The sequence below is a fragment of the Astyanax mexicanus genome, chromosome 1, assembly GCF_023375975.1.
Source record: "Astyanax mexicanus isolate ESR-SI-001 chromosome 1, AstMex3_surface, whole genome shotgun sequence".
Classification (NCBI taxonomy): Eukaryota; Metazoa; Chordata; class Actinopteri; order Characiformes; family Acestrorhamphidae; genus Astyanax; species Astyanax mexicanus.
The window spans coordinates 15,541,265-15,555,244 of record NC_064408.1 but is presented as its reverse complement, the minus strand read 5'-3'; positions in this window follow the sequence as shown (position 1 = coordinate 15,555,244).

Genomic DNA, 13,980 nt, shown 5'->3' with positions numbered 1-13,980 from the left:
TCTAGTTAAATGTATAAAAGTTTGTGTTTCTGTATTTTACACCAGTGTGTGTGTGTGTGTCTGGCTGCTGTTTGGCTGTGTAATCCCAGCTGTACTGGCGTGTACTGAGCTGCAGAGCCCCGTGGGTTACTCAGTTGGGGGTGTCAGTCTCTTGAAGCAGCTTCAAAGTGGGACGTGTTTGACTCCCGTGTGACTGCGAGCGTTATAGACTGAACTGCAGCAGTGCCACTGCTCTCAGAGCACCACAGCACAGGGGAGTCTATCACAGGTCCCGGTTCCTCTTTCTGCAGAGGGCGGAACTTACTTTGAAGTCTGAAAACATTTGGACAGTTTAACTTCTTTGCATGTGTTGAAGGTACAGTATTGTTCATGTTTCACACAGCTGAAATTAGTCTAACTGATCAGTAAGGCCAGTAACAACATTCTCTTATAACTTCAATTATATAACTTTATAACATAAAAAAGGGAATAACATTACTGTACTTCACATTTCACAGTCTGAAACAACAGATCTCATGTAATTGGAAATTGACTGCAGCTTGTCTGTTTTCGCTTACTGGCTTGTAATGCCCATTAAAATTTTCAAACACACCCAAAAACTTGGCCATGTTTTTTTAGTTTGGTCATTAATGCAGTTCCAGTAGGCCTCACTAGTGTATTAATGGTGCACAGTGCAAAAATATTGATAGTTGTAGTGCAAATTAAATAAAATCAGCTATGACAATATTAAACGTTTTCTGTATTTACAGCACCAGTCAAAGGTTTGACACACCTTCTCATTCAATGTTTTTCTTTATTTCCTTATTTAATTTATTTTCTACATTGTAGATAATTATTAAAGACATTAAGACAGTTAAGGGACACATATGGAAGTAAAAATGTAAAAATGTGTTTGGCCTCCACAATCACCTGACCTAAACCTGATCAACTAAGATGGGTGAGTTGGGATAACGCTGAAAAAAATATTTCAAGAGTGTGCAGATCTGTCCTCAAAGCTAAATGTAATACTTATATCTTAATCTAAAGTATAAAACATATTCTGGTCTGTTTAATACTGTTTTTACAGAATAATTCTGCATGTGTTCCTGTATTGCTTTAATTAAGTCTTCAATATTAAATTTGCAATGTAAAAAATCATAGAAAGAAAGCACATTGAATGAGAAGAGCTATGCTCAAACTTTTGACTGGTATTGTATATGATTGTAATGATTAGTCCTTGATAGTCATTCTGCTATGATATTCCAGCCCCTTATTACACATTTTGTCTACAACTAGAGTTTCTTTAATTCTTTAACATCTAAACTGATGAAGTGTCAAAATGTGTGACTGTTTTTTTTTTTATGTTTAGCATCTCAGAAGAGTTCAGAAGAATACAATTTAAATTATATTATGAATAATGTATGTATTGTAAGTATTTATATTTATATTTTGGTATATATTTATATTTGTAACCAGCATGTGTCTAATTTTATGTTTATTAAAAAAATAGTACCCCAAATATGTCACCCATATTTGTTTATTCGTTTGAATGTTTGTCTTTAGTTTCTTTTTTAATTAGATACATGCATTTGTATTTATTTATTTATTTATTTATTTAAATGTGTCCTGTTTCACCCCCTTTTCACAGAAACATGTAATGACTAAATAAGAAAATAAAAGCCCCTCAACATCTCCTGCAATTAGAGAGTAAACAGCGAGCCCCTCAGCCCTCTAAAAATAACTACAGACACATTTTAAACTGTTTTATTTGTACGACTTAACATAATTAAAAGCTCTAAACACCAGAACTATCGCGAAATGAGACGCTACTGCATATTAATTAAGGAAATAGCATTTTGTTTGTTTGCATTACATTCGTTCCAGCAGTGAAAAGAGTGCACATAAATAAACACGAGCTACTAATTAATTACATTATGTTTTTACATCTACATTTATTACCAGTGTGTGTGTGTGTATATATATATGTGTGTGTGTATGGGGTTCTCTTAAGGGCAGTTGTGTCCAGGGGTCTCTTGGGAGCATGACCCATCCCTGGACAATGATACTAAGAATATGGTTTGATATCAGTCACAACTAAACTTTTAATTTGGGGTTATATAATGAGTAGATATCTGGTTATTATATGTTTTATGTAAATGTAACCATATTTTTTTTACCATATTTTTCGTACTATAAGGTGCACTTAAAATCCTTTAATTTTCCAAAAAATTGTCAGTGAACCTTATAATCCGGTGTGCCTTATGTACAGACGTGGAAAGTAATGAATTACATTTACTCAGGTTACTGTAATTGAGTAGATTTTATGAGTAATTTGTCATTTTTAAAGTAGTTTTTAAAATAGGTCATTTTACTTTTACTCAAGTACATTTTAACACAAGTAATTCACTTTGCTGAGTACTAAATAAAATGCTGGGGAAAAAAAATTGCCTGAATTGAAAAATAAATATAGGCACGGATGCGCCAGCGCCACATCAAACCTGCGAAAAGTGTGGTGGTGAGTATTTTTATAACTAAACAATCTGCTTAAATGTTAATGTAAATAGCAGTTAAAGAATAGCAATGGCAAATTAAAAATAATAATGAACTGTAAAACTGTAAAAATACGATTTATAGTCACCTATATGACCATAACCTTTTAACAGTAAAGAAAAAAAATGGATTATAGAAACCTATACCACTTGTTCTTGAAAATGGGGCGGTCTGAACAAATACTGCCGGAAAGGTTTAAATTATTATGTGAAACAATAGTTCATTAAAAACAATTTAATTTATGATTTGTTTTATTTTTTTACATCAAATAATTAAAAGTAACTATGTAACTTTTACTCAAAGTACATTTTAAATTGAGTACTTTTTACTTTACTCGAGTAGACTTTCAGATGGGTACTTTTACTTTTACTTGAGTAGAATTTTAGCAAAGTAAAGGTACTTTTTCCACCTTTGCTTATGTATGAATTTTACCAGTCAGGTTGTAAGGAGCAGTAAAGCCACTCTGCTGAAGTACAGCGTAATACAGGAGTTTCAGTAAGTTTTCTTCAGCACAGAGACTGCAGCAATATTAGCATTAGCCGCTAACCGCGCTAAGCACTAGCTCTTCCGCCATCCAGAGGTGAGTATTATTGGCCTGTAGCCTGCCGCTAACCCCGGCTAGCACTGTTGAAGCAGTATTAGCATTAGCCGCTAACCGTGCTAAGCGCTAGCTCTTTCGTAGTTCAGAGGTGAGTATTATTAGATTGAGTCTGCGTGTTTTTCATGTTAAAACAAGCTACGTGAGATGAACCACTAGCTAATATTGCCCAGGCTTACTGAAACACTCAGGGTTCCTCAGTGTAGCTCTGTCGGGCGACATTAGCTGCTAACTGAGAAATCTGGAAACCTAAGCTAACTGTAAATAAAGGGAAGTGCTTTACTCACCCAAATAAACAGTTTTCAGGAGAGAAATCTGTGTAGATTAACATCCAGTGCTCGTTTGACTTTAAAAGAAAATGTTTTAATGTATTTTTTTAAGAATTAGAGTTTTGTTTACTTAACTTAGGTTAGCTTTACCCAGCAGTGAGACCTGCTGAATTAGAAGGAAAACATTTTAACACCCCTGTTCCTTACTAGTGTCGCATAATGCACCTTATAATCCTGTATGCTGTATGTATGAAAGTAGACCAGAAAATAGATGTTCACCTTATAATCGCTATTCACACTATAATCGCCTTATAGTGCACAAAATACTGTAACCAAAAAAAAGAAAATAAAGAAACATAAAAGACATAAACGACAAAAGAAGTGTAACATCTGTACACTACAGTCTCAGTCTCACTTGGTGCGTCAGCCTTTTAGAAACTTTTGAAACTGCTGCAGCCTCTGATAGCCCCTCCTCTTCCCCTATAAATGGCAGGCAGAAACAGAGAGTGATGCAATAAGAGCAGTGATGAGTGCAGTGTGTAGTGTATTATGTGCAATACCTCCCACGTCGCACGGCTTCTCAAGTGTATAGCTTTTTTTGTTTTTGTGTTGTTTTGTTTGCTTGTGGGCGGAGGCTAACGCAGTCTCTGCTATAAAGTGTGAGCTCATTAATATTTTATACTGAAGCATTTGTCCTCTCATTAACATTAGAATTATAATTTCTAAAGAAGACTGGTTAAATATAGTCGTGCCTCTCCTTCTGCACATCTGAAAAGAATGTATTGACACACGCCCAAATAAGAAAAAAGTACATTAAGAAACATTCAGGGTTTTTTTTGTTTTTTTTACATTTACTTTGACTCTTAAATTGCAGACAGAATGAAGAAAAGATATTTCATGTTTTCCTTCTCAATTAAATATTTTTTAAATATATAATGCTTGTATAAAAGTTTGCAACCACATATTTTCATTCAGTGTGTTTTCTATCTTTTTTATTATTTTCTACATTGTAAATTTAATATTTAGGACTATATTAAAGCTATACAGGAACAACACACCAGAATATGTTTTATACTTTAGATAGCACATTTATCTTTGAGGACATATCTGAACACTCAGATATGTCATATATTTTAATCTCAGTGTCTTCATGAGGGAGAATCACCTGGAATAGTTTTCTCAGCGTCTCGAAGGAGTTTCTGGAGGTGCTGAACAATTATTTCTGCTTTTCCTTCATGCTGTGAGGCTCCAGTTCATCTTAAATCACCATATTAGTTGTGTTTAGGTCAGGATTTACTACGTAATTCTATATGTGTCCCTTAATTGTTTTCATGTGTTTAATATTAATCTACAATGTAGAAAATAAATTAAATAACAAAAAAAAAAAAAAACACTAAATGTGAAGGTGTGTCCAAAATATATTGCACACTGGATTTCAGGTCTGTAACATATACAAAAAAAAGAATTTGCCACTTTGCAATGTTGCCATTCTTTTCTACAGCATTTAACAACATCTTGAAACAGAGCTCACCAAACAATGAAGTGTTTCGCGTGTTTTTTGTCCTATTTTTCCTGCAAACATACTGTATATTCAACTGTTCATATATATTCATAATGTATTCTCTATTTGAGACGGGTATAATACACGTTTCCACTGAGTAATTGTTTTTCACAAAAAAGTTGGCCCCACTTTTTAACATGGTAAATATAAGGCTTCTGTTTTGCACAGTAAAGTTTTAAGTGACATTTTTTCATTTAATTCCATATTATTGTGCTTGATATAGCTTTACCAGAGCAATCTATCGCCCATGTTGTTCTGTCAGCTATTGTTGAATGATGGTTTGGATTTATTGGTAAATATAAGCGTAAATATAGTCAGTAGCAGTTTTCAGAAACCTATTTTAACAGCGTGATGCAAGATATGGCTGGAAAAATAGATCTTTATCTGGGCGAGACTGAAATGTTTAGGAAACTGTTGAGTTTGTTGGAAAACATTGCGTAATTCGACTCGAGATTCATAAAGAAAAGGTTACAAAAAAATTGGGCTTAGGAAAATACCTTTTTAGACTGTGTTAGGGGGTTCCATGAGGTTCATCCATATCACTCAGAAAAAGGCCAAATAGACTTTTGATCATGGATGGTTTTGAGAGACTCACATTGAACTCACATTTCAATGCAGAGATTCAGCACTTAGACAGTTGGGCCACTCAAGAGTTCCAGACGCACACATATATTGCACAGATCATCACACCAGCAATTGAGGCAAAGATAGGCCTACATGCACAAACTCATCATCATCATCATCAGATCTGAAACAGAACCTTAATTTGTTATAGCTTAGTTCTTTGCAGATCAGGTGTCTTGTTTATGACACAACTGCAAAAAAAGGCAACACAGCTTGCTTGGCTCATGGGGAGCCATCTAGATGGCCGTCAATTCTTCAAATTGACTATCCAGTGGTAGCTAAACAGTTAGAGCACTAGGCGCAGGTTGTGGGTTTGACTTCTGCCACTGCAAGCTGCCACTGTTGGACTTTTGAGCAAGGCCCTTATCTGGTTCTGTCATATCTGCTCATGTGTGTGTGTTAACTGCAAAAATGAAAGGTTAAAGGCAAAGGTCAAATTCCATCAGTGCTTCTAGTACAGCAAGTATAGTCACTAGTATTTGGTTGTAATGTCTTCTGTCAGTCCAGTTACACGCCCCCCTCTTAAACTCTCTGTCAACTGGGGAAAAATGACTTCAAGTTTATAATAGAGGCGTGTCTAGCAGTCAGCAATCTCTCACCAAGAGGTACACTACCCAGAATGAGCCTTTTATAGGGCAGCAGAGGGACGCACTTTTGCAGGATCTGGACAGGATTAGTTTCTCAGAGGGTCCTGTGGTAATTTTCTTGAATTATCTACTGTTTTCTGCTGAACTCTGTGGTCCTCCAGTAATTTTAGTCCCGTCCGGACTCAAACTTCTGAGTTTCGTCACCATGCGTTTAATGAAGTAGCTATTTGTCCAATGCCATGCATTGTAATCACACTTTGGGCGCGCGTTTCCACAGAGATCCACTTGAACACAACAACAAGTGGAAATAGAGGAGCTACTGAACATGACGTCATGACAGAAAAAACGCCAAAAAAACTCACTGGTGTTCCTGTTTTTTCAATTGCAGTCCAGATACAAGAGTTTTATCACTGAGTAGAAGTGTGACGTCCCCCTGAGAATCTAATCCCATCCAGATAGGGCTTAATGCAGAGTGTCTAATCAGACAGACTATATCTGTAATAATTTTTTACTGCATAAAACAACAATAAGCTCTTATTCGTTTCTGATCTATCAGCAAGCTTTGTGGATTGTTGTTGGTTATCTAAATACTGTACATGATCCGGGGTTCAGCTGAGCTGTTGAACTTTATATGGGTGTAATAGCCGGACCCTGTGAGGAGCCTTGAAGGCTGAACTCGCTTATTCTCAAAGTCCCAATACTTATTCCCTGATCAACTCTTGGCTCAGCTCCAGCGGCTCTATACTCTACTGTTACACAAGACTCACTGCTGACAGACAGTATTACAGTGCTTTCCAGCGACGGCTACAGTTCAGACAAGATACACTATATGTACAAATGGTTTCGGACACCCTTTCTAATGAATGAACTGAGCTACTTTAAGTTACAACAATTGCTGACACAGATGTGCAAATACACACAGCTTGTCTATAGACCCTATAGAAAGGTTTTGCCAATAGAATAAGACTCTGTGAAGCAAATAAACATGAACCTGGGGTGCCGAGTGGACCAGCAGTGTAAAGTGCTGCCACTATGATTGGAAGATTGCTGGTTCGAATCCCAGTCATGCAGCTTGCCATTAGCTTTTGGAGCCATGAGAGAGTACAATTGGCCTTGCTCTCTCTGGGTAGGTAGAGGGCACTCTTTCACCTCATCACTCCTAGGGTGATGTTGATCAGCACAAGGCGTCTGTGAGCTGATGTATCAGAACTGAGTCGCTGCGCTTTCCTCCGAGTGTGCTGTGATGCTAATCGGCAATGCTACATCAGGAGCAGTTCTCATGTGTCAGAGGAGGCGTGTGTTAGAAGCCTCTTAACCCTCTTGTGTTGTGGCGTCACTTGTGATAGGGGATATACAGCTGTGAAAATGGAAAAAAATAATACCAGGTGTGGGTAGGAAGGTATGAAGCCACAATTTTTCTCTACCATATTTGTCCAATCTTCTTCATATTGCTACTCCCTTTTACTCCCTCAGATCCTCCTCCTCCATTCATCTGACTGTTCCCTTTGCCCATCTTTCCACTACGGAGAGTAGAGCTTTCAGCCTCTAAAAACTCATCAGTTTAAGGCTTTTTTTATATCTGATTAATTTAATGGCATTTTCATGTTAAATTGTTTTATTGTTGTATAGTTTTTTTAAGTTCTTTAACTACACGTGTGTCTATTTTGCTTAGCACTTTGTAAGGTGTCCTTGAGTGACAGAAAGGTGCCTATGACATAAATTGCATTATTTAAGGACCTAATTTGTGGCGATGATCATCCAGCATTCTGACCAAACTAACTCCTGCTCTTGTCGTTGAATGCAATGGAATCCACACAGAAATGCAAATCTAAAATCTAAGAGAAAATCGTTTCTTGGACATTAGAGACAGTTACTCCAATAAAAGCTTGATACATGCTTTCTTTAATAGCAGTGTTCTGTCTTCAATGCAGTCTATTTTATATTTGTTTTGCAATTTACTGTAAAACGTTAAGTTTTATTTATTGTATAATTGTTTAATGTTTGTTGTATAAATGCATTCGCTAAATATTCTGCACTCTAGTCACATCACTTTATGTTAAATTATCAATTTTGTGACATTATTATTATAAATTTATGCTTAAATTATAATAACAAAATCATGGTTACGATTTACTTTATTTCTACTAAATGCATGACTTGTATGAAATAAAGCTTTTTAACATTTTGTTTTTTAATTTGTGACATTATTTTAGGGCCACGTTGTCCACCCTAAGTTAGTCCCATTACTTTTATCTAAACATTTTTGACAATTTACAGTTTTTGACATTACAATTTGACATTTGTAAAATTATAGTGTAATAAATTAACAGTTACAGTGTTTAAGTAAAAAAAAAAAAAACATTTTAAGTGAAATTAGTTAGACATTAATTATTAATTAATCAATTAATAATTGAAATTAGTCTTTATGTCAAAGTATTTCAATGAGTTTCAAAGTAAATACAGTTTTTTAGAGCTTGCCAGGAATAACTGTGGGTAAGATTTCTATAAATTATAGCTATGAAGTTATAGATTTTTAAATACATTTTTAAACTCTACATTAGATATTTGGTAATATTGTACTGTTGAATAAACAATTACTGTTTTATTTTTCATTTTTAAATCTGCATTTTGAGTGAAATTAGCATCAGAAATGTGACCTGGGGGATTTTGATGAACTGGATAGAAATATCTGGGACGGCAAACAAGACGAGAGTTGTGTTGAGACACTGTAGGCTTGTGCTCTTTAAGTCCGTTGTTGGTGCCTGAGATCCGCATGAGGCAACGCAAACAAAGCGTGTCATCATGAAGATGACTGTGATATCTGAATCATGGAAACAGTCTAAACATTGGGCGAACATGGAGAGAACACAACGAGGACCGCTGCTGCTGCTACGCTCTTAAAAATAAAGATGTTTCAAAGGCTTCTTTGTGAAAATAAAAAACTTGTAAAAGTTTAAAAACCCTTCATTTGATGTTCTTCAAGCGCACACCTCTCTTTTACAAACACTGTTCTTTATAAAATAAATAAGAAGAAATGAAGAAACAAACTTGCAGACTCCAGACCCTGAAAGATTAAACCTTTTAAAACTTTTAAACATTTTAACCAGGCTGTTGACTTGGCTGTTGAATGGAGTAAAACTTTATATGTGTACGTTTTCCAAAAATAAGAGTGAAATGATGTGTTTGTTGTGGGGGTCTAGTTCCCTATTAGGTTGCCTGTAGACTGGCTAAAAGATGAGATACGGTTAGGCATACAGGGAAACTGGTACGGTATGGCATCCTGCAGCCTATAGGTGTTGCAGCTGGGCCTGTAGATCCTGCCCATCCTACATTACCTAAAATCGCCATATCAGTTTTTGATCAGGTGGTGATTGTGGAGGACAAACACTTTTTTAATGTTTACTACATACAGTACTTTCATACGAGTCCTTAATTGTTTTCATGTTTTTTTTTATTTTTATCTGCTATGTATAAAATAGATTTAACAAAGAAATAAAGAAACACATTGAATATATGAAGGTGTGTCCAAACTCTTGGTTTCATGGTCAGTGTTGGGCACGTTACTTTGAAAAAGTAATTAGTTATAGTTACTAGTTACTTGTCCAAAAAAGTAACTGAGTTACTAACTGAATTACTCCACTATAAAAGTAACTAGTTACCAGTAAAAGTAACTATTGCGTTACTATTGCGTTACAACCATAACCCCCCCCCCCCCCCCCCCCCGTGACGTTTTTATTTTTTCAAATCAAGCAACAGGTGTAGTCAATCGTAAGTTTTTTATCTATTTAAATGAATAGGATGCGTTGTGATGGTGGACGGGGAGAGAATGTGTCTTTCTTGTGTCTTCCACACTAACACAAAAATTTGATTTCAAGTCTCCGGCCACAAAATATCGTTCTGCGGGCCACGATTTGGAGATCCCTGATTTAAAGTGCTCACTACAGACTACTGTCTTCCTCTGAGGATGAGCCTGCAGACCCCTAGAGAAACCCTGGTCTCATCCTCCCCTCCCTTGTGACTCACACACACACTTACGCCTTTGTCTGTATGCGTGAAGTTAAAAAAAAAAAAATCATTCAGCTGCTAAAGTAACGTGCAGTAACGGGGTGTTGGAAATGGTAACGGCGTTATAGTTACAGTCAGAGTAATTAGTTAGATTACTCGTTACTGAAAAAACTTGTTATTTCAACACCGTTACTCCCATCACTGTTCATGGTGATGCTACTCTGAACTCTGTATGAACTGTATAAACTGTAACACAAGATTCTAGGTTACAGATGTTACAGTAAATAAATTATATAAATAATAAAAAAAATCATTCCCAAGCCTCGCCTTCAACTATCACCATACCCATTGCAGTGAACTCAACTATGGCACCTGTTCTCTCTCTCTCACTTTAATTTATCTTTAACAGTTTTTTTTTTTTTTTACAGAAACTGTATAATCTATTGTGTATTTTTGGGGTTTTGTTTGATGGGTGTAAACCCTTAGGATGCACCTATTGACAAAGTTATCAAGTTATCAATAGGCTATTCTAATCAGTTTCCCAGTACATATATATATATATATATATATATATATATATATATATATATATATATATATATATATATATATATATTAGGGGCTTGTCACTAAGAACTGTGGGCGGGGTTCAGGCAATCACATGTCATGGCCTCCTGTCTCTACTACACATGCTCAGATTCCAATTTTGGCAATGGGAGTAAACAGGGACATATTGTACAGTAGCAGTTTCATCATGACAACTTTCTCATGCAACCTTTATACTACACATGTGCCAAGTCTCTTTCATCAGTGTTTAAACACAGATAGCTATATCATAGATATATTTGCAAGCATCGCTGCTTTAGGTAGGTAGAAAAGGTAGAAAATAGATAGCAGAAAGCAACATATACCGCGACTGAATGTTGCGATACCAATGTTGCAGTACCAATACCTTATTAGTATTGGTTTTAAACGTTTAAAAAAATCTGTAATATTCTGTGATTAACTGCAATTAATCACACTTTTTCTTCTTAAGATGCAAGTGGTTACAGTGGATATTTAAATGTAAAATAAAAGAATGAATGTAAGAAATGTAAAATGCTATTATATCTATATTAGCAGTGTCAATTAAAATATTAGTATATACACTTTACTGGAAGATAAAGCCAACGTGGGGTGCTGGAATTAAGAATGCATGATAAATTAGATAGTTTTTTTTTTTTTGTAAACATGTAGAGCTTAATTTGCTGGATATAAAAGGGGGTTTTCATACCTTTAGTTGGTTTCAATGGTCTGAAAAAGTTGATCAATTTGTTTACTTGGTTTGTTTTCTCCCTCTGTTTGGTTTGGTTTCACACAGACATAAACCTAAATGTACCAAAATGTTCACCAATAAACCACGTAAGCACATTGTCTCCTCTGATTGGTCAGAGCTGTCTGGAGTGAAAACAAGAAAATAAATATAGTGAGAAGATTCTGTGCGTGTTTATCTGTGCAATGTGAAGCTGCTTTAACACAAAACGCTGACAATTTGCCTCAGTGAACGCTGCACATTGCTGTGCACATAAACAGCATGGAGCAGCAGAGACAGTGTTTGTTTATAGCAGTATATTATCTGGCTAATATATATTAGATTGATCTGCACCTTATCAGCAGTTTAGCTCAATTAACCCTTGTGTGGTGTTCAGGTCTGTGGGACCCGTTTTCATTTTTCATCAAATGATACTAAAAAAATATTTTTTCTAACTCAAACTCATTGGCATTGGCTCATTTTTTGTGAAAAACATATATCAAAACACATTTTCGATAAACACACACTGTACACCCCCCACCCCCTAACCATTTATATTATATACAGTATGTTTGGCCAAGAGCTAATAAACATTGCTACATTTGTAAATTTGAAACTAAACAAATTTTCTACTCATATCTTGAGTTAAATTCATTTTCTTTTACATTTTATTAAAAACTAATAAAAAAAGAGAAGCACTTTTTAAAAGAAATGTAACATAAGAAAGGTAAAGGGCAAATATTAACCATGTAAGCTGTTTATATTGCTTGCAATTTAGGTGAAGCAAGCATGTGTAAAGCATTTTAATGTAGAATTGCTTAATTTTGCTGAATTAAATACAAGTAACAAAGTAAACGAGTAATAAAAATATGAACACCACACAAGGGTTAAAAAGAGGTATATTTGAAAGCTGAGTCGGATAGGGACCAGATCACGTTCTTACCACAAGCAAACCGCTTCAGAAAAAAAAGATCTGTGCGATGGGTGGGGCAGAAGTTTGGGTCAAACTTGGTGGCGTAATTAATAATAATAATAACGTGTTACTAATTCCAAATTAATCACGTCCGTTAACGCTTTAACGTTGACAGCCCTACTTATTAGTGAATATCAGCCAATGTTTACAGAGCAGCCCCTTAAACTTCCTCACTTATCATTAGGGTTTGTGTGGTTATTCAGCAAGATGAATGTTTGAAAAGCGTTTTCTGCCCAGAAACAGCTAAATGTCTTCAAGTCATTAAAATTCTCCTCATGACAGAGCATGGCAATGACACAAAACACACAACCCTGGCAGACAAGGAGATTAGCAGGGCCACAAAGTCTAGTGTTGACTAGCAAAGTGAAGTAGTCAATCCACATCAAGCGCAGAACGCGTTCCACATGCTGAAAACTAGCTGGAAGGCAAGCGGTCACTAAGGACAGTGGCTGTGTGGGCCTCAAAGAGCATCTCCAGAGAATCTGCATGTCTGTCAGAGATTTCAGAACCCATTGTATCTAAAGGATATTCAGTGACATCTTAAACATGGACTCCTCACTGAACACCAGTTTAGTCTGCCACCAATATAAAATGACTAACATTTCAACTTGAATAAACAGCAGCTGATTACCAACACATGTTCTAAAGTGTCCAGACGCCCTTCTAGTTAGTAAATTTAGCCATTTTAAGTGCACTCAACTAACGTCCAAAACAATAAGACATTATAAAGCCCAAGGGCAACATACATACCCAAGTGAACCTCCATTATTGGACAGTGGAACTACCGTATACTCTCTGGAGTGATGGAACTTTAATTCAGTATGTTTGGGATGGTGTTTATGATACAGAACTTAGTACCTAAACTCATAGCTGCAGTGTTTCTAACACTTTCTTTAACTTTGGAAACACTTCATAATAAGGGTCACAAATTAAGAATCTTACTTAAACGAATAAACAAGCTGGTGCCATTTGCTTGCTGAAACCTTTCTAAATTAAACTTATTATTTTTTATTTTTTCAACTCTTAATCTAATAACACATATTTAACTATTCAGAACATGAACTGGTCAATCACAGGAAGCTTTACTTAACTTTTTACAAGGTTTCTAAACCAAAAATGTTTACAAAACTCATGTGACATTTTAAAAGCATGCTTAAAAGCAAGTCCACAAATTCCTTTGATTTTCTCTCAAGAAAGTCTTTATTTCAAAAAAATGGTTGACAAAATCTTTAAATAATTGATATTTATGACTAAAAAATCATTCATTTTAATGGCACTCTCTCCTGTTACTGAAACTCACTCCTGTTTCTGCAACTCACTCCTGTTACTGAAACGCACTTCTGTTACTGGCACTCATTACTGTTACTTTTTATGTTTTACAATTAGCATACAATTAGCAAAAGCATGAAAAATAGCTAAAACGCGGCTATGCTAATAACAAGAGGACACTTAGCACAATCTAGTGATTTTTGTATGAACTTGTATTTTAAAAATAAACCAAAAAGATCTAAGAATTAATTTAGGGAACAGGAATGAGTGTTGA